Here is a 21,703-nt window from a genome sequence, read left to right on the forward strand (position 1 = left end):
CATGGGGAAGGACGGGGCGGGACTTTCCTTTGACCAGGGGTAAAGGTTAGAATGAGAGGGGTCCTAGGTAAGTACCAGACCATATGCCCGCGTTACCAATCCGACGCTGGTTGCAACCACCCTTCTTCAAGTTGCACCCACACAAAATACATGTTGCTTCTTTCGCTCTGACCCCCCACTGTTGTCCATGTTTTACTAGCGCTATGGGGCGGCCAGCACCAGCCGCGCTATAGCACTTTTATCTTACTGCCCCATTGCCTGTTAACTCTCACCCTATCTTTGATTTCACCCTTTCGTTGTCACCCCACCTGCCTTTTAAAAAAAAACGCTGGCCCCATCATTGTGCCTTTTTACTACCTTTACTTGTAACATGCTGCACAGTCACACTGCTCTACAATTTAGCCTTAAGATCTTGTCAAACAGGCAAAGTCAATAGCTTTCGCAAAAGCGTGACCAATTGCCTTTTCCAGTGCTTGTTATCCCTCAAGTTTCTTTTTCCTGTAAATCTCGGCTTTCCATGAAGTGAAGGGGGATCCCGAGGGCGGGGCGGGGCAGGCACAAAAAGTGAAAGCAACTTCGGAGCCGCCCCTCCGCTGTTCGGATGAAGGGGTCTCATAACTGCCCGCTTTCATCCGCCAATCAGAGGAAGGCACGAATTTAGCTTTATTCCAAGTTTAGAGCTATAAAAAGGGGCGCTGCGGGCTCTTATCCGGGACACTCGAGACAGCAACGAAGAGGAGAGAAAACGAGCAAAAGACGAGATTCCGTAAGATGCATGCCTTGTTTACTGCACTTGTTATTTCTGCGGTGAAGTTTCATGACAAGACGGTCACGGACTCACCTGTGCCAGTCCTGGGGTTTAATTAGCGAGTCGACTCGGTGCATTCTGGGGGTTTTAGCCCCATTCCTCGAGTGGTGTACGTGGTAGTCCGAGGCTGTAGGTTACAGGAATGAAAGAGTGGTCAATGCGAAGTAAATTAAAGATTAATGGCAAGGCCGGGTGGGGGCTTTGGAGGGCGAGAGGGGTAAGAATGTTTGGAGTAGACTCCAGGAGTTTAAACAAACCATAGAAACAAAGTACAGATTACTTTGGGAGTTACTGTAACTGCGTTTGTGTAGCGCTTCATACCCCTTGCCAGGCTCCAAAGCGCTATACCGTGGGTTAGGCTAGTGCTTGGTTTGAAGGTTATTTGCTATGGAATCTTTGTGGTGTTGTGTGTGATTGACCAGGGGGGCGTGGTGCTCTGATTCTGTTTTAAGTTGTAGCATACCTGCCGAACAATCTCACAGTGTGAGGGCGTGCCCTCGATAGAAAGGGGAGGGGCCTCGAGCCAAGAAGTACCGAGGAGGCACTTTTGAACCCCACCCCAGCCCAACCCCCCTCCTCCCAAACAAAATAAAATCTGTCAGAGGCTGGTTCCGATGTCCGCTTAATGGACCTCGGCAGTTTAAAGCCTCAGAAAACGAGCTGGAAATCCACTGTTTACAGAGGTTTTCAGCTCGCTTCACCCCTGCCACCGTGTGATCTCGGCTCCTACCTGGAGACGTGTGATGGGAGCCGATATTGTGTGCCACACGGTGGCACCGCGTGAGTTGGCAGGCTTAGAAGTGCGACAGAGCCCTGTGGTTTGCAGTCGTGGGCTGATGTTCATGACCCACCAGCCCCACGCGTGGTTTGTGGGTGACGCCGAACCATCAACCCGCCCCCTGCTGGACGCAGCACAGGCAGACGGCCAGGGTAACCCCCCGAGGGAACAAAAGAACATATGAGGCCATAGTGTGTCCACTTGTGACGCTGCAGTGGGACGAGAGGGGGGTGGAAGAGATGGACCACTAGATTCAAGTCCCCAAAGATGCCAGTCTTTATTTTATAGCTGAGGTCTATATGGGCTTCATAGTCGAGGCGACGGATGGAAGATTTATAATAAATCCCAGTTACCCGAGCTCGAGTTAGGGTGCATTGAATGGAAATATGGAAGTACAGGTACCCAGTGTCCAGAGTGCTGTTTGCTACTCTGGACACTGATGCTCCCATCAATGTGTTGCACCCAGTGCTTTAAATGGGAAAAAATAAGTGCAGGTACTCATTAATATGAGCTAGAGGTGGGGCAAGTGGGCGGGGCTAGGGGCGGGCTAAGAGTAACATATGATTATACATAATGAATTCTGTACCAGTTTCAGCCACTATCAAAACACATGAAAAATGTGTTTATGTAAATGAAACAGGTTAACTTGTTACACAAAATAAAATCCAACAGTTCAGCGTTTTGTAATATTTGTTGTAATTTGTGTTGCTTTTTAATGCAATACTGTTATTTGTTGTTGTTTGGCACAATACTATCTACTCTCAGGCATACACTCGCACACACACACTCCCTCTAAAATCTCCTGAGTGTCCTGATTCTCTCCCTCTTTACCTCAATTTTCTCTCGCAGAAAAACAGGCACACACAAGTCGGCAAGCACACAGACATAAGCAAACACTCACAAACAGTCTCAGGTGGGATTAAAGCCATTTTAAACTCCTTCCCTCCCATGAGTTTATAAATTGCCTCTGTCCATGTGCTACTTTCATACCTGTGTTTGCCCAAATGCGCACAATAGTTGGAATGTGATTAACAGCACAGGGCCTAAATGGGCCCTCCACTGTCAATACAGTGTGATGGTGAACACAGGGACATCATGCAAATGATCCTGCGCTGAATAGTTCAACAGCGGCTCTGCTTAGGACTATAGAAGCGCCGTGGCTGTCAAATAGGTTCCAACCATGGCAGCCTCGTGCTCACCAGCACTAGCAGCCAGTGAGCCTACCTTTCATGAGTATTGGTACTCTCCTCAGCAGTAGAGATGTGCTGATACTAACAGGGATACAAATAATAATAAGTGCTGGTACACAGTACCTGTGAGTACCAGCCCATTTAAAACAACGCCACTGTCCTTTCCCCTACGACAAGGCTCTTCCTGGTTCCATGCCTTTACATAGGCATGTCCTCTCCATTCGCCTCTCATCTTTACCCAGCCTCTAAGCTTATCTCCCTAGTTCTGCTCCTCTTCCTCCCACCTTTCGCTTACTCTCTCCACAAGGCTTGCGTTTCCTCACTGGTTTTTTTCCCTACTCCTCTCCTTTTCTCCCCTCCATGCTGTACTCATCCCCTAAGTTTGCCATCTGGCCAGTATTTTGGTTTTGCAGTGTGTGTGTGTGTGTGTCTGTTTGTGTGTCTGCGTCTGTCTGGGTGTGCGTCTGTCTGGGTGTGCGTCTGGGTGTGTGCTTGTCTGGGTGTGCGTGTGTCTGTATGTGTGTCTGTCTGTATGTATGTGTGTCAGTGTGTGTGTGTGTATGTGTCAGTGTGTGTGTCTAGGTGTGTGTGTGTATCTAGGTGCGTGTGTCAGGGTGTGTGTGTTTGTCTGTGTGTCTGTCTTTATGTGAGTCTGTATTGGTCTGTCTGTGTGCCAGTGTGTGTGTGTCTGTATGTGTGTGTGTGTGTTTCTGTATGTGTATGTGTGTGTGTGCGTGTGAATTATAAGAAATGCAACAGATGTATGACTTTACAGAAATGTGTGTTTAAAAAAATACAATTTCTAAGACGATTCATGAATACAGACCTGTGGTATTTTTATCTGAAAATAAGTGACAAACCTATCACCTCACTTCTTTACATTCATCCCACCTCTTTTCTGCTATGTTCACCGATCTTTATCCCCAACCAAAGCCATTGCCAGATGTCATGTAGCTCATTCCTAGCGTTTCCTGCTATTCATTGCCATATGCGCTGGGCTACCTTCACACCCGTAGAGCCAGTACACAGGTCCGTCACTGGTATCTTGTAAATACGGTGATTAATGTTGGAGGGGCTCACAAAGAGGAGCAGCTTCTATCCTGAAAAAAAAAATGCTAAGAAAATCGGCTTTGGCGAAGTCAGAGGATGTTTTAGGGGTTGCCAATAGCTTTAGTACAGTCCGTGCCATTGATATACTAAATACAACTGAATTTCTGACTGTCTTTCTTAACCCATTTACACACCTGATGGAGAGGGGCGGGGGTGAGGCTAAATCACTTTTAGCTGAATAGTCGTTGCGCATGTGCCCGACATGAAGGGTCTGTCTAGACCCTGCACTGTTAGTCACAGCGTGACGCACATCAAGCCCTCTTAGACCCCTGCAGTCTCAGGCCATTCACATGGACGCTGCTGGAATCTCCAGCAGGGACTCTGCAGGAGGCTTGGCGCGCCTACACGCTCTAGAGAAACAGAGCGACATCTACCCTGTGCAATAGGAGAGACATACCTGGAGCCTGCAGTCCCGTTTAATAGGGTACCGGTACTCTCCCATGGCTAATGAGAAGTGCCGGTACTGAGGGCCTAAAAATTCAGAAGTGCCGGTACTCAGTACCGGTGAGTACCGGCCCATTTAAAGCACTGGTTGCACCAGTGCAGAGAAGTACTGGCCCTCGCCCTATCAAGGTTAAGATGTGCAGGTACGGAGTACCGGACCGCACCGGCCCATTTAAAGCACTGTGCACAAGCACGGCTTTCACGTGACTTCCTGGATCCGACCTTGTTCTGATGTATCAGTCTCTGGTGCGTTATGCTGGAGAGTGCACGTGACACGTTGTATAAGCCTCGGACCTGAGAGAGAAGCACGTGCAGGGGTTGTAGAATAGAGAACCGGAAGGAGCGAAGACACCAAAGCAGGCTCCGGAAGTACTGATGGGGTGCACCCACCTCATGGGTGAGGCTGTCCGCCATGTTCACTCACACATGGTTAATGGTGAACAGTGAGTGCACGGCGGTGGTGCTAGGACAGGGAGGGTAACAATGCATGGGCCAGGGTTGTTCAAGAGCAAAGGGACCGGTGACTACCAGCCCAGGCACCTGGCACAGGGTGGCACAGCAAAGATGGGGTACCATGAGGGCATGGACAGGGTTACAGAAGGGCAAAAAGGTAGAAAACCATGGGGCGGGGCGGGGCTCCTGCGCTGCAGAAAGGGAAGAGTGTGTTTGGGGTACAGTGACTTTAGGGCACGGGAAGGGTGCTTTGAGAGTACATGGGGAAAGAGGTACAGGCGGCAGGATGACCGTGTTCACAGAGTGGAGACTACATCCAGCAGATGGCACAGGGTGCCCAAATGCACCAGGGGCACGTAAGGCATAGGTGTACAGCACAGACCCAATGCAGGACACAAGGGACAGGGTGAAGTAGGGCACAGCACAGAACACCAGGGAGCCATAGTGCGTCCATAACACACAAGGGATAGTGACTGAAGGGTGCAAGTACCAATGAGTGGGGAGGACCCACGGGGCAGGTAATTCAGCAAACACAAGGGCTAAGTACGCCCCATAAGATGACGATAATGGTGACCTTCAATAAAGGATGACCAGCAAGGTACAAGGAGGGTTCACTGACAAAATATCAATGTAAAAAATATAGATGAAAAAATATAGAATGCAAAAAATATCAACACCCTATACTTAAACAGGAAGGTACCAAAATATCCCCAAACAACATCGATGTTAAAAGTATAGCTGTACAAAAGATCGATTTTTATATGTATATAAAATAATAAATAGTAAATATATTAAATAGTAAAACATGAAGTAGATTTAATATACATTTAACAAATATAACAAACTTAATTAAAAAAGTTAAACATAATATATATTTACTTTCAAACAATTATTAAACCATAAACTCATAATTATTTTATACTTTTTTAAATGATATAAACATTTACAAATAAATATATATGTGTATATATATATATATATATATATATATATATATATATATATATATATATATGCAAAAAAGAAGGAGAAGTCTGGGTAGTTCTCAAGTTTAGGTGGAAAGGAGCTCCTGTTAGAGCACTCTCAACACCAGCGACACTCTAGATCTGCTCACATCAAATGTCTGTTTTTCTATCAAAGTTTTTAAGCATAGGATTAGCACAGGGCTATCCACGACGATATAGGAAAGGAAAACGTCTTTTGCCATTCATACAGCAAAGTCTTTAGGCATAGGACTAGCACAGTGCTGTCCTTGCCGAGCTGCAAAATGACAAAAGCCATTTATCACTCCAGGCACAATATTACAGCTTTGAATTGGTAAAATACCCTTCCAGGCATAGAGTGACACATAAATTATGCAAAAAAGAAGGAGAGAACTCTTGGTAGTTCTCAAGTTTAGGTGGAAAGCAGCTTTCTTTTTTGCATAATTTATGCATCACTCTATGCATGAAAGGGTTTTGTATTTAGAGATATATATATATATACATTTTGTTGCTCAAAGAAGAGGACGCACTCCAACTATGGGTAGGTTTCATACCATTTATTCATGAGAAAGTGGCATTTCTTCCTGACATTTCAGTTCTTGGCATTACGCGTTTCAAAGCTATACCGCTTCTTCGCCAGAGACCAATGTGTTTGTCCAATTCCTGCTGAGCACAGTCCTCTGCTTATTCCAATTTATCAGCCTCTGGTGTGCTGTTTTGGTGAAATCCTTTACAAGGCACGCTGGGATCTGTAGTCTCCTAATTGCAATTCAATCAACTTACAGTGGGCTCAGACACAACAACGCAAATTAAGAACCAGTTTTAAGACCTCCAGTGGGCCTAGGGGGGAATTACACTTTCCCAATTGTTTTTCTGCAGCGCAATTAAGGAAAAGACGGTTCTCTTCCCTGCGGCCCCTTGTTGATTTCATGGGTGGTGAGGTCCTCCGCTGCTGGGGCTGCCGCAATTAAATGTTTCCATTTTGTTGCCCAAAGATGAGGACGCACTCCAACTACAGGTAGGTTTCACACAATGTATTAATCTTTGGGCAACAAAATGGAAATATTTAATCGTGTTAGATAGCAAAGGGGTAAAAATTACAATTCCCACTCCAGTGAGTGCAACAATAGGGAAACTGTTGGATTGCAGAGAGATAATATGTACTATTCCCACTCCAGTAATTGTAACAGTAGGGAAAGTGTTGGATAGCGGAGGTGTAAACATTACTATTACAACTCCAGTGAGAGCAACAGTAGGTAGTAAAATATTAACAACAAAATATTTAAAAATAAAATAAAAATATAAATATGTACAAATATATTTAACAATATAAAATTAAAAAAACATATATTGTTTAATGCATATGACACATGCCTACAAGTATGATATAAAATAAAATATAATTTTCAAACAAAGAAATATTTATAATTAGAAATTATTTAGAAACAAAAACATTAATTATTACATAAATTTACCTTTTCCCCCTACCCTCTAATACCACACAACTCACAAGCCACATGTAAATGAAAAAAAGTTACTTATATAATAAATTACTAATTAAAGAAATATTATAACTTAAAAAACAAATTAAAACTCATAAAAATTACACTTCCCACACTTTACCCCTGTAACTCCCACAAACCACAGCTAAACATAAACAGTAAAAAATGAATTACTCAATTAAGACTTATTTTAGATTAAAAAACGTTAATAGTATTTAACAACTAATTTTGAAGTAAGTAAAAATAATTTACTCCCCCACCCTTTACCCCAATAAAAGTAACACCCAAACACAAAAAATATAAACAATTACGCTAATTAACTATCAATTAATTAATTCATATTAATGACCAACTAATTATTAATTAATTAGACATAAATTACTTCCCAACCTTTTGCCTAATAAACATCAAACCCCACACCTAAAATTAATTACACAATTTCCATATTTAATCTTCATTTAATTAATATTAATTAAGAAATAATTATTAATTACTGAAAAATAAACTACTTCCCACCCTTTCCCCGATAAACCCCACAATCCTCACCCAAATGATTTACACAATTTCCATAATTAATTTACAATTTATTAATTAATATTTATTAACGACTAATTATTAACTAATTAAATACAAATTATTGCCCACCCTTTACCCGTATAAACCCTACAACCCGCACCTGAAATTAATTACACAATTTACATGTTTAATTTTCAAATAATTAATTAAAACTAATTAACAACTTATTAATAAGTGGCCATCTCCTTTTAGGCACTCACTCATGGACTGTGTTATAGTAGCAGCCTTCAGTCTGTGAAGCCCTGGTCTCTGGGAGCGTTTATGATCTTTTACTGGTTGGGTGCAGATGTCTAGTCAAGTGTGATGCAGATTCCAATTTGTCCCTACAGAGTCTTCAACAACAGGAGCAAAGTTTGGTATCCCTCAGACAGCCGCCTCTTAGGTAAGCAATTGGTGCAAACAGAACTTCATGAATTTTGTGTGAATTTCTTGTGACGATCAGCCCAATATGGCTGGAGCCCTAGTACTGTTTCCAATAAAAAAATTTCTGGATTAGATTGTCTGAATCTTCCCAGGTTTTCTTGAAAAGATCCATATTTGCTTGAATCTTTAGCCAACCTTCTAAATTCAATGTGTTACAGATTTCTTCAACAATTCAGCTCTCCTCAATTGGTTTACACCACTGTTTAAATTGTTTGCCCAGTGACATGTTTGACCCATGAAGTTCCCAGTAATTACTGCCCATAATGAGTTTGTCCCAGCCGATGCCAGCAGTAGATGAATTGCATATCCAAAGTAGGCAAGATGCTAACAGATCTAGCTCAACTTGGGCTGGGGCTCACCGACTGTCCTGTGTGCAGTTAATGGTAAAAATCCACCTTAGCAGCTAACTAATTTTGAAGTAAGTAAAAATAATTTACTCCCCCACCCTTTACCCCAATAAAAGTAAAACCCAAACACAAAAAATATAAACAATTACGCTAATTAACTATCAATTAATTAATTCATATTAATGACCAACTAATTATTAATTAAACATAAATTACTTCCCAACCTTTTGCCTAATAAACATCAAACCCCACACCTAAAATTAATTACACAATTTCCATATTTAATCTTCATTTAATTAATATTAATTAAGAAATAATTATTAATTACTGAAAAATAAACTACTTCCCACCCTTTCCCTGATAAACCCCACAATCCTCACCCAAATGATTTACACAATTTCCATAATTAATTTACAATTTATTAATTAATATTTATTAACGACTAATTATTAACTAATTAAATACAAATTATTGCCCACCCTTTACCCCTATAAACCCTACAACCCGCACCTGAAATTAATTACACAATTTCCATGTTTAATTTTCAAATAAATAATTAAAACTAATTAACAACTTATTAATAATTAATTAAAAATACATTTCTTCTCAGCCTTTAGCCCTATAAACCCCACAACCCGCACCTAAAAAATACACAATTACCATAATTAATTAGCAATTAATTAATATTGTATAACAACCATTTAATTAATTAATAATAATTTACTTCCCACAATTAATATTATAAAATCTCAATTACATAAATATGAATAAATACAAAACAATCCTTAATTTATTATAATTAATTTACTTCCCACCCTATTCCCCTTTAAACCCACAACCCGCCACGGAACAAAAAAAAACAAATTTAATTAAAATAAAATTGATAACCTCTAAAAATGTAACACATGCATTAAAAACATAAAGAATTCTTATACAAAAATAATACATTTCATACATTTAAAATCTATACTAAAATACATAATGCTATTTAAAAAAAATCGATATTTCAACCCATGGCGGGTGCCCGTCGGCCAACGGCTGTCGCAAGCACTACCATGGTAGTGCTGCGCAAATCAGTTGGACGACGAGGCCCGCCCGTGCAATAGAACGCCTGCATCAAGGCATATTTTCCTCCACTGTCAATGGGTTAAACAACTATTTTTTGCAAATGATAATATTGGCTTGTATATTTTTTAAAAACAATATTTGTTACCTTAAAATCGATATTCTTGAGCACGATATTTTTGCTGTCGATATTTCTGACTCACAATATATAGGACTCAATAGATCTGTAGTTCGACATTTCCAAGTCGATATTTTGTCTGCACACCACAAGGAGACAGTTATATTCTAGCTGTCTCTGTAGATAGATCTATGGATGCCTGGCAATATTCTACCCATTTCTGTAGACAGATCTGTGGGTGCTTGGCAATGTTCTACCCATGTCTGTAGGCAGGTCTGCTGATGCTTGGCAACATTCTACCCTTGTCTGTAGACAGATCTACTGATGCTTGGCAATATTCTTCTTGTGTCTGTAGAGAGATCTACGGATGCTTGGCATATTCTACTCCTGTTTGTAGACAGATCTACTGAAGCTTGGTAATATTCTACAGGTGTCTGTTGACAGATCTGTGGGTGCTTGACTTGTTGAAGAAGGTTTAACGTCTCAAACCACATCAAATACGTACGGAGCAGGGAGAAAACAACAAATGTATATTTGGTGGCCCTACTGTTAGTAAGGGAAGCAGACCTTAGGGCACAAGGGACAGAGTAACTCTAGGACGCAAGGGTCAGGAGGGGTGCTTGGACTTGAGTAACCATACGAGACAAGGGAGAGATTGACATTGTTGCATATTTATCAGTGTGCCCTACAGGACCATAGCACAGGCCAGCTAAGAGCACATGGGAGAGGGAATCAGTATTCTACATGACAAGAGGGGGGTTCTACTGGACACAAGTGGCTGGATGTTCACTGAGTCAGTGAGACAGGGTGCCATTCCGGTTCCAGAATCCCATTACCTATATGACACATGGAGTATGGACCAAGAGGACACTATGACTGATAACACATGGACAGGATAATTATGAGTCCAGAAGTCCGGGTAACAACAGCACATGGAGTAGGATGTGCAACAACACTTGGCGGCACTCACTGTTTTGCCTTTCAGATGTGGTTTGGGGAATAAGTGAGGCGGTGTCCAGCTTTGGCGATATTATGTCAATAAATTTGGTTGAGCGGCTAATCTGTGGCCATCTCCTTTTAGGCACTCACTCATGGACTGTGTTATAGTAGCAGCCTTCACTCTGTGAAGTCCTTGTCTCTGTGAGTGTTTATGATCTTTTACTGGTTGGGTGCAGATGTCCAGTCAAGTGTGATACAGATTCCAATTTGTCTCTACAGAGTCTTCAACAACAGGAGCAAAGTTTGGTATCCCTCAGACAGCCGCCTCTTAGGTAAGCAATTGGTGCAAACAGAACTTCATGAATTTTGTGTGAATTTCTTGAGACGATCAGCCCAATATGGCTGGAGCCCTAGTACTGTTTCCAATAAAAAATGTTCTGGATTAGATTGTCTGAATCTTCCCAGGTTTTCTTGAAAAGATCCATATTTGCTTGAATCTTTAGCCAACCTTCTAAATTAAATGTGTTACAGATTTCTTCAACAATTCAGCTCTCCTCAATTGGTTTACACCGCTGTATAAATTGTTTGCCCAGTGACATGTTTGACCATGAAGTTCCCAGTAATTACTGCCCATAATGAGTTTGTCCCAGCCTATGGCAGCAGTAGATGAATTGCATATCCAAAGTAGGCAAGATGCTAACAGATCTAGCTCAACTTGGGCTGGGGCTCACCGGCTGTCCTGTGTGCAGTTAATGGTAAGAATCCACCTTAGCAGTATAGCCACTTGTTTCACTATGTTGCTGTGTTTATTGATGGTCACCACCAGGCCACTGCCTTTATTTTATTCATACATGTTCCAATACGGGTTTCGTACAAGATGACTATCTCATCTGCACACTGGGGCCACTGGTTGTGCTGGTCTCCCATGTCGATGAGAACATTTCTAAATCCTACATGAGCTTCCCCAACAGCTTCGTGACTGCCAGAGCCTCCATCAGTTCAGGAAGCTTCTAAAAACCCATATTTTCTGAGGTATCTTGGTTTGGCTATAGTATACCGTCCTTAGCGCAGAGATACCCCTTACGGGGTGATTTGGGCGCCATATAAATGAATACATATCAAATAAATTAATTAATAAATACGTCAGCTGTACATACATTAAATATAAGTCAGACCAGCACACAACACTGCTTAAGGCTGCGATTATTTGGTATTCTTGTGGTCATCCTGGTGCTGTCACCTACTTTTACCCATTGCCACGTTTCACATTGGAAAATTTGTATTATCCCTTGAATTAAATTACCCATTTGATAAGAGTCCTCCCTAGTAGCCCACGGTTCACCCTATCCAAAGCTGAAGAATAGTCTAACAACACACAGACATTGGTATTAAAGAGCCCCCGACCCATCTGCAGCATGTTCAAGAATATAAAGTTGTCAAGAGTCACACATCCTTCCCTATTCCAGCAGTGCTAGATTGGCAAGTAAATATTTGACCACTGAGCAAAGAGAAAGAGGAAAGAGTTGGATAGCAGAAAATATCTAATACTAAAATGGAGCTGAAGACTGACACATGAAGGGACTGTTGGAAGGTACTACTGAGCAGGCGGCTCCCAAAACACAGCCCATGATACAGCCTGTAAGAAACAGAAGTATTAGTTGAGGGTGGTAAGTACCCACTCAAGTAATAATCACAATCTTTGTCAGGGTGATGCACCAAAGTCACCAAATAAACCTAAGCTCAACCCCCTGATAGCTCTGGCAGAAAGCAGACAGGCTAAACTTAGAACAAAGTGTAAAGTATTTATGCAGCTTCAAAACAGTAATAAAGTAATAAAGTTGAAAGGCAAAACAATACAAATCCGAAACTGAATTAGAGAAATAGAGTTAGGTTCTAACTTTTTGCTATTTTTGTTGAACTCTCTTCAGCTCTTTTTCTGTAGCTGCTTTAAAACGTTAATATGGGAAATAAATGTTTTGAGACTCCCGCCCCTGCCCTTGCTCAACGGATCACCCCCAAACTTTCCATTAAAGGGCAGAGGTGGATGACCTTTTTTTGGAACAAAAGATATACTCTTTGTATGGAAACTCTGACCTAACTATAACTACATAATGACGACGGCTACTGTGATAAATATTTACTGAAAAAACCTCAGGTTTCAGGGACGTTATAGTTAGTTAGACATTTCAATCACACAAAACCAGAGAAATTTGGCCGTTCTAGTTAGTTCAGCTAACTATAACTCACGCTCCCGCAACGCACTGCTGATGCTATCACATATTACTTCATTCATGACATGGCCAGTGACATCACTGATGACATCCCAGATGACATCTCAAATAAAATCATTGTCACTCAAATGACAGGGGGTCCCCTCCCCATGCCATCTTTTTTATTTAAAAAAATGGAGTGGGGCCACTGGCCCCCCTCCTGGGCCACTCCTGGCCCCGGGGACCTCATCCCCAAGGGCCGGCCATTTGCATTGGGGACTGTGGGGGGAGGTCCAATACACCCACGTTCATGCCGGCTCCCCGCTTCCTGCAGGAGCCAGCATTGCTTATGAGCAAGGGGAGCTGCTGACATGCAGCTCCTCCTGCTCAAAAGCAATCCTGCTTTGCTGTATTGAAGTAAGAGCAGGTTTTCCTGCTCTCGCTTTAATGAAGCAGAGTTTGCTATGGCAGGGCGGGAGATGTGCTCACGCCCTGCCATAGCAAACAGCAATGCCCAAGGGGTGGCACCTCGGGACATTGCAGGAGCCGGCCCTGGTAGGTGGCGGTTCCCAGGACCATCAAGGGCTCTTGGAGGGAGGCCGTGCATGGAAGAAGGTGCTGAGTTTGTTGCAGAGGTCTTGTGAGGGAGGAATGTCAGTAGACTCGCTGGTGGGTTGGGCGAGCTCCATGAAGAGTCCTTTACTGTTTTCCTCATATTTCAAATGAGTTGGTGGTGGGTGTTGGTGGTGGCTCTGAAGTTGTTGTGGGCTTCTGTGGATTTAGAGTTTCTCCAGGCCTTTTCGAGGCACCGGCATGTGCGTCTGGACTCTTGAAGTTCAGTTGTAAACCATCTGGCTTTCTTGGCGTGGGTGTTGTTCTTTTTGAGGGGGGCTATGGTGTTAGCGCTGTTCGAGCTCCATCTGTGAGTTGGGGCTGTGGTGTTTGGGTCATCGTCTTTTGCGGTGGTTGGGATAGAGCTGCAGAGTGAGGAGGTGAGCTGGTCATCAGTGATTTTGGTCCAGTTTCTTTTTGGGAGCAGGTGCTGGTGTCTGTGGATGGTGGATATTCTGAAGGTGAAGTGGATGCATCGATGGTCTGCCCACGGGAGTTCGGTGGTGTGGCTGAAAGTGATGGAGTTTCTTTTTGTGAAGAGGGGGTCAAGGGTGTGTCCTGCCAAGTGCGTGGGTTCGGTCATGATCTGGCAGAGTCCAATGTTGTGGAGGTTGTCCAGGAGGGATGTTGTGTTGTCAAGGTGGAAGTTGAGGTCTCCCAGCAGGGTCTAGATAGTGGATGCGATGGCTTGCGGGGAGATGATGTCCGTGATGGAGTTGAGAGTTCCTCAGAGGGTGGTGGTATGGTTCGGCTGTACCTTGAAGTGTAGGTGTCCCATCAGGTCTGTGGGCTCGTTGAGGAGTGTGCTCAGGCGGATTTGTGGACAATGGCGATTCCTTCTCCAGGGCGGGCCTTCCTGGTGATCTTGTATCCATGGGGAATGGTGATAGCAATGCCCGGTCCCGAGGTGGTGTTGGTTTAAGTTTCGGTGAAAAATGCTATGTCCGGGGTGGTGCTGTTGAGGAGGTCCCAGATTTCGGTGGCGTGTTTGTGGAATGATCGGGCGTTGAAGAGGATGCATTGCAGGGTCTTCGGTTCTTGTGACGAGTTGTGCTGGGTCCGTGTTCCTGGCGGTGCTGCAGGTGTGCCGGCAGCGGTGACAGCTGAAGGGTCCGTGGGGGTCGGTTGATGATGCTAGCTTGCAGTTGTTATTGCAGCCTGGGTTGAGTGCGTGGAGTGCCACTGGGTTGTAGCGTTGGTGGTGTGGCGGTCCAGGGTTCCTGGCGCTGGTCGCTGTCGGTTCGCAGACGGGCGCAGTGGCCGCCATTAATTAGCGGTCGGGGAGGGCTGGACAGCTGGGAGGCAGGAGTGGGGAGGAGAACTGGCTCGTGCTGAGGGGACCCGCGGGGGCAGCAGCATCGAGCAAAAAGGGGGAAAGCAAGCAATAAGAAAGAAGAAAAATTTAAAGAGTACAAGGGTGAAAAAAGAAAAGAAAAAGATATAAAGAGTAAAAGCGTGAGAAGAATAAAGGAAGAGGGAGCAGAAAGCAGAAGAGTGCTATAAAGAGTGAAAAGGTGAAATGGCTAAAGGGTGAAAACAGAGCAGAATGGGGCAGAAGCGGAGCAAGAGAAAGGAGTCAGAGGTCCACTGGACCACCAGGGTTGAGGCGCAGGTATAACCTGCAGGTGGAGGTGGGCCTAGAACACCAACACTACTGGAGTGCAGGGGCTCAGGCGAGCCCTCACTTAAGGGTGGAGCTGCCAGGGTGGGAGATCATTTTCAATGACAATGAGCCAGTGGTCTTGCTCACCTGTCCCCGCAGCGGGCGCCATTAAGTAGGGGTCGGGGAGGACTGGACTTCAGTGATTGTATAAGGGATTAAGTATGTGTTAGTATCTATGAATACGTGAGGTGGTGTGCGTATAATTGTATTGGTGAGTAAATGAGAGTGTGATTGATTCTTTGCAAGACTGACTAGATGTGTGTGTAACTATGAATGAGTGGCGGTGTGTGAGTGTCTGTATAGGTGTAAGAGTACAAATGATAGTGCTAAATTGATAAGTGACTGCATGTATGAGTGACTGTATAGGTGAATGAGTGGATGTGTGTGTAGACCTAGGAACCAGTGAGTGGGATGTAGTAACTGGTATTGGTGTGTCTATTGTTTAGGAAATGGTAATCTGTAGTTTAGAGTGGGTCTATCAAAGGTTATATTAGGGCGTGAGGAGGTGCATCAGATTATCACGTGGAATATGTCATCAGTGATGTCATCAGTGATATCACTGACCATGTCATGAGTGATGCAATATGTAATGTCATCAGCAGTGCATTGCAGGGACACAAGTTATAGCTAACTCAACTTACTATCACGGCTAAAGTTCTCTGTTTTTGTACCCGTGAAATGTTCAACTAAATACAATGTCCCTGAAACCGATGGTTTTTTAGTGAATTTCAAAGGTTTTATAAAAGCTAATTTCTAACTATTACCACCCTGAAACCTATGGTTGTTTCAGTGAATTTCAAAGGTTTTTTAAATGTTACTTTTAAACTATGCCTACATAGGTAGGACATATGCAGAAAGAGGGAGGGAGAAAGGTGCAGAAAGAAGCAAGAGAAATGGCGAAAGAGGCAACAGAAGTCCATAAAGAGGAAGAAAGGTGCCGAAAGAAGCAAGAGATATGGAGAAAGAATCAACAGAGGGGCAGAAAGAGGCCTTGTTGCAAAGTCTTCCTGTGCCCCCAACATTTTGCTGACTGGTACTGGTAGTAACTGAGTCTGACTAACCAGGCCCAGGGCCAGTGCTATGCTAAAATACACTTAGAATACAGTGAAAACAACTACATACACTTGGGTACACTATGGGTTGGGGTACTCCTGTGATTGGCATGACCTCCCCTGTAAGGCCCTAGTACATAATATTGCCGGGGCATTAAAACTACCTCTAAGTCAGCGGTGCAGAAAGATGCTTCTTTAACTAGTAGTCCCATTTGCAGAGTGGTAGAGAAAGGGTGCTGGGCCTCTGACCAGCGCTCAGGAAATCTGCTGTGTAGGACTTACAGAAGGTACCAGGAGGGATTCTTGGCCCCCAAAGTCCCTCAGGAGTAAAGTGGGCTTCATCCCTCATCCCGTAGTCTTACAGGAGGTGCGTTTGTAGAGTAGTGGGAAAAGGGGGCATGGACTGCTATGAGAACTTAGCAATGCTGCTGTGTGGGACTTACTGGGGGTAATATGAGGGGTAGTTGGCCCCCAAGGTTGTCCTTGGGGACCAACTACCCATCCTATTACCTTCACTAAGTTCAACACTGTGAGATTGCTAAGAGGTCTTCGGAGGCCACACACCCCCTTTCTCCGCCAGTCTGTAATCGCACCTCCTGGCACAGTACTGGTTGGGGGATGAAGTCCACTTTACTCCTAAAGGACCTTGGGGGCCAAGAAACTCTCCTGGTACCGCCTGTAAGTCCTATGCAGTGGAATTCCTGAGCACTGGAAACACATGGAGAGGAATATTGCCGTTCAGCAGGAAATGGTTTAATCCAAAGCTCTGTTTTTAATATAAAATCAGGTCCTTCGGTGATCATTTCACTGAAAATACAAGATGTGAAAAAAATATTATGGTCTACAGGTGCTTGTATTTCTACGGACTGGAATCTAGAGAACGCTAAAGTTATTTTGGTATTTTACTGACTTCAGCTGGTCGTTTTCTATCAAGAAAGTTAAATAGAGGCAGTTGCCAGAATTGTTTTTTAAAAGTCTCCCAGCAGAAAGCAATTCTGGTATTTTACTGACCTCTGCTGGTCGTTTTCTGTCAAGACAGTTAAACAGAGGCAGTTGAACAGAAAAAAGTCCCTAAGTGGAGGCAGACAAGTCCTAGGTCTGATCTCCAGAGCCCACAAAGTACATATAAATATAAGTATATAATAATCATATACTAAAGTATATAAAAGAGGTCTTGAATGCTCGACCTAAAAAGTATTTGTAATTTAATAGGTCTCGCAATTGAAAGAGTTAGAGCTATTGGCGTTGTAAATGTAAATGTTTTTTACTAATATTTCTGGAGTGGACAAACAATTAATTAATTAATAATAAATTACTTCCCACAATTAATATTATACAATCTCAATGACCTAAATATTAATAAATACAAAATAATCATTAATTTATTATACTTAAATTACTTCCCAGCCTGTTCCCCTTTAAACCCACAACCCGCCACGGAACAAAAAAAAAACAAATTTAATTAAAATAAAATTGATAACCTCTAAAAATGTAACATATATATTAAAAAACATAGACAATTCTTATACAAAAATAATACATCTCATACATTTAAAATATATAATAAAATACATAACGCTATTTAAGAAATCGATATTTTAACCCGTTGCGTGCGCCCGTCGGCCAACGGCCGTCGCGAGCACTACCTCGGTAGTGCTGTGCAAATCCGTTGGACGACGCGGCCCCGCCCATGCAATAGAACGCCCGTATCTTGGCATATTTTGCACCACGGTCAATGAGTTAAACAACTATATTTTTGCAAATTATAATATTGGCTTGTATATTTTTAAAAACAATATTTGTTACCTTAAAATCAATATTCTTGAGCACGATATTTTTGCTGTCGATATTTCTGACTCACAATATAGAGGACTCATTAGTTCTGTAGTTCGACATTTCCAAACCGATATTCAGTCTGCACACCACAAGGAGACAGCAATATTCTATCCATCTCTGCAGGCAGATCTATGAATGCTTGGCAATATTCTACCCGTTTCTGTAGACAGATCTGTGGGTGCTTGGCAATGTTCTACACATGTCTGTAGGCAGGTCTGCGGATGCTTTGCAACATTCTACCCTTGTCTGTAGACAGATCTACTGATGCTTGGCAACATTCTTCTTGTGTCTGTAGACAGATCTATGGCTGCTTGGCAATATTCTGCTCATGTCTGTAGACAGATCCACTGATGCTTGGCAATATTCTACCTGCGTCTATAGACAGATCTACGGATGCTTGGCATATTCTACTTATGGTTGTAGACAGATCTACTGATGCTTGGTAATATTCTACAGGTGTCTGTTGACAGATCTGTGGGTGCTTGACCTGTTGAAGACGGTTTAACGTCTCAAACCACATCAAATATATACGGAGCAGGGTGAAAACACAACAAATGTATATTTGGTGGCCCTACTGTTAGTAAGGGAAGCAGACATTAGGGCACAAGGGACAGAGTAACCTTAGGACCATGGGTCAGGAGGGGTACTTGGACTTGAGTAACCATAAGAGACAAGGGAGAGATTGGCATCGTTGCATATTTATCAGTGTGCCATACAGGACCATAGCACAGGCCAGCTAAGAACACATGGGAGAGGGAATTTGTATTCTACATGGCAAGAGGGGGGGTTCTACAGGACACATGTGGCTGGATGTTCACTGAGTCAGTGAGACAGGGTTCTATTCGGGTTCCAGAATCCTAATAACTCCATCTCCTTTTAGGCACTCACTCATGGACTGTGTTATAGTAGCAGCCTTCAGTCTGTGGAGCCCTGGTCTCTGTGGGGGTTTATGATGTTTTACTGGTTGGGTGCAGATGTCAAATCAAGTGTGATACAGATTCCAATTTGTCCCTACAGAGTCTTCAACAACAGGAGCAAAGTTTGGTATCCCTCAGCCAGCCGCCTCTTAGGTAAGCAATTGGTGCAAACAGAACTTCATGAATTTTGTGTGAATCTCTTGAGACGATCAGCCCAATATGGCTGGAGCCCTAGTACTGTTTCCAATAAAAAATGTTCTTGATTAGATTGTCTGAATCTTCCCAGGTTTTCTTGAAAAGAGCCATATTTGCTTGAATCTTTATCCAACCTTCTAAATTCATTGTGTTACAGATTGCTTCAACAATTCAGCTCTCCTCAATTGGTTTACAACACTGCTTACATTTTTTGCCCAGTGACATGTTTGAACCATGAAGTTCCCAGTAATTCCTGCCCATAATGAGTTTGTCCCAGCCTATGGCAGCAGTAGATGAATTGCATATCCAAAGTAGGCAAGATGGTACAGATCTAGCTCAACTTGGGCTGGGGCTCACCCGCTGTCCTGTGTGCAGTTAATGGTAAGAATCCACCTTAGCAGTATAGCCATGTGTTTCACTATGTTGCTGTGTTTATTGATAGTCACCACCAGGCCACTGCCTTTATTTTATTCAAACATGTTCCAATAAGGGTTTCTGTGACGGGGCGGATCAGACGACTGAGGGGTCCGAAGAACTACAGGACTGGTGGTCCGCCATCCCCCTCTCACCCACCTCTGTACCCTCTATACAGCAATCCCCTCCTGATGACGAATGGATACAGGACGGATGACCCCCTTGGTGGCAGGATGACGAAACAACACACCGCTCCTTTAACCTGACTCCTCCTCGATGTGACGTCATCGCCCAGGACCCGTCAAGAACAAGCGGAACCAGGAAGTCAGCGGACAACGTTTCTCTGGAGGTGGAAGGAGTGGAAGGCGAGAGAGCGGAGTGGAGAGCAGTGAGACCGGAGGAAGAAGACGAAGCGAAGGAGAGGTGTGCGGAACGGAGGAGTATTGACGGCGAGCCAGGAGGCCAACGTCCCTACAAGTCGCCCGCTACGTTCCCGCGGGAGGAGCGTGGCTCGACCAGGTACGGGGGAAGGTAGCGGGTTGGGTGGGAAGACGCAACCCTCCCGCTTAGCAAAACACCCCACCATATGTGTACAGATTTCCTTCTATATAGTGTAAATACTCCGTCCTCCCGAGCATGAGCACCAATCCTCTCCTCACTAGAAACCCCGGAGCACCGGAGCACTCGGTTTCCCTCACTCCCGGTCCCTGGTGAAAAGCAAGAGGACGTTTGTCCTAAATCTCGGTTTCTGTTCTTTTCTTTTGGGGCAACAACACCTCCGGAGCCACCTGGGTCGATAAGGCTTGGTGAAGATACCGCAAGAGCCTGGAGCCCCGATGTCAGACCAGGATGGACCCTGCCGCATTTGCCAGGGAGAGACTGACCAGCAGAAAGTGACAAGTGTTTATAAAAATAAAGCCATTGCTTAAGCATACGACTACAGCCTCTGCGTCAGTTCCTTCTGCCCCACTTGCCCCGCAACAGTTTCGCACAAGATGACTATCTCATCTGGACCCTGGGGCCACTGGATGTGCTGGTCTCCCATGTCGACGAGAAAATTTGTAATTCCTACATGAGCTTCCCCGACAGCTTCGTGACTGCCCGAGCCTCCCTCAGTTCAGGAAGCTTCTAAAAACCCTTTTTTTCGGAGGGATCTTGCTTTGGCTATAGTATACCGTACTTAGCGCGGCGATACCCCTTACGGGGTGATTTGGGCACTATATAAATTACACATCCTTCCCTATTCCAGCAGTCCTAGATTGGCAATTAATTAATTGGCCACTGAGCAAAGAGAAAGAGGAAAGAGTTGGATAGCAGAACATATCTAATACTAAAATGGAGCTGATGACTGACACATGAAGAGACTGTTGGAAGGTACTACTGAGCAGTCGGCTCCAAAAACACAGCCCATGATACAGCCTGTAAGAAACAGGAGTATTAGTTGAGGTTGGTAAGTACCCTCTCAAGTACTAATCACAATCTTTGTCAGGGTGATGCACCAAAGTTACCCAATAAACCTAAGCTCAACCCCCTGATAGCTCTGGTAGAAAGTAGATAGGCTAAACTTAGAGCAATGTGTAAAGTATTTATGCAGTATAAAAACAGTAATAAAGTTGAAAGGCAAAACAATAAAAATCTGAAACTGAATTAGAGAAATAGAGTTAGGTTCTAACTTTTTGCTATTTTTGTTGAACTCTCTTCAGCTCTTTTTCTGTAGCTGCTTTAAAATGTTAATATGGGAAATAAATGTTTTGAGACTTTCCCCCCCCCTGCCCTTGCTCAACGGATCACCCCTAAACTTTCCATTGAAGGGCAGAGGTGGATGACCTTTTTTGGAACAAAAGATATACTCTTTGTATGGAAACTCTGACCTAACTATAACTACATAATGACAACGGCTACTGTGATATATATTCACTGAAAAAACCACAGGTTTCAGGGACGTTATAGTTAGTTAGACATTTCAATCACACAAAACCAGAGAAATTTGGCCGTTCTAGTTAGTTCAGCTAACTATAACTCACGCTCCCGCAACGCACTGCTGATGCTATCACATATTACTTCATTC

At 43.5% G+C, this 21,703-nt stretch overlaps 1 protein-coding gene across 1 annotated transcript in view; it reads left to right on the forward strand.

The window, feature by feature from the left end:
- The first annotated feature begins 711 nt into the window (after positions 1–711).
- The window catches only part of LOC147725638 (uncharacterized), a 261,971-nt gene continuing 240,979 nt past the window's right edge, over positions 712–21,703 (forward strand). Inside the window, exon 1 of the mRNA XM_086964327.1 lies at positions 712–766. The gene's annotated coding sequence lies outside the window, so the exon portion shown is untranslated. The remainder of the gene's footprint in view (positions 767–21,703) is intronic.

This window comes from Lissotriton vulgaris, chromosome 3_2 (genome assembly GCF_964263255.1).
Source record: "Lissotriton vulgaris chromosome 3_2, aLisVul1.2, whole genome shotgun sequence".
NCBI classification, from domain to species: Eukaryota; Metazoa; Chordata; class Amphibia; order Caudata; family Salamandridae; genus Lissotriton; species Lissotriton vulgaris.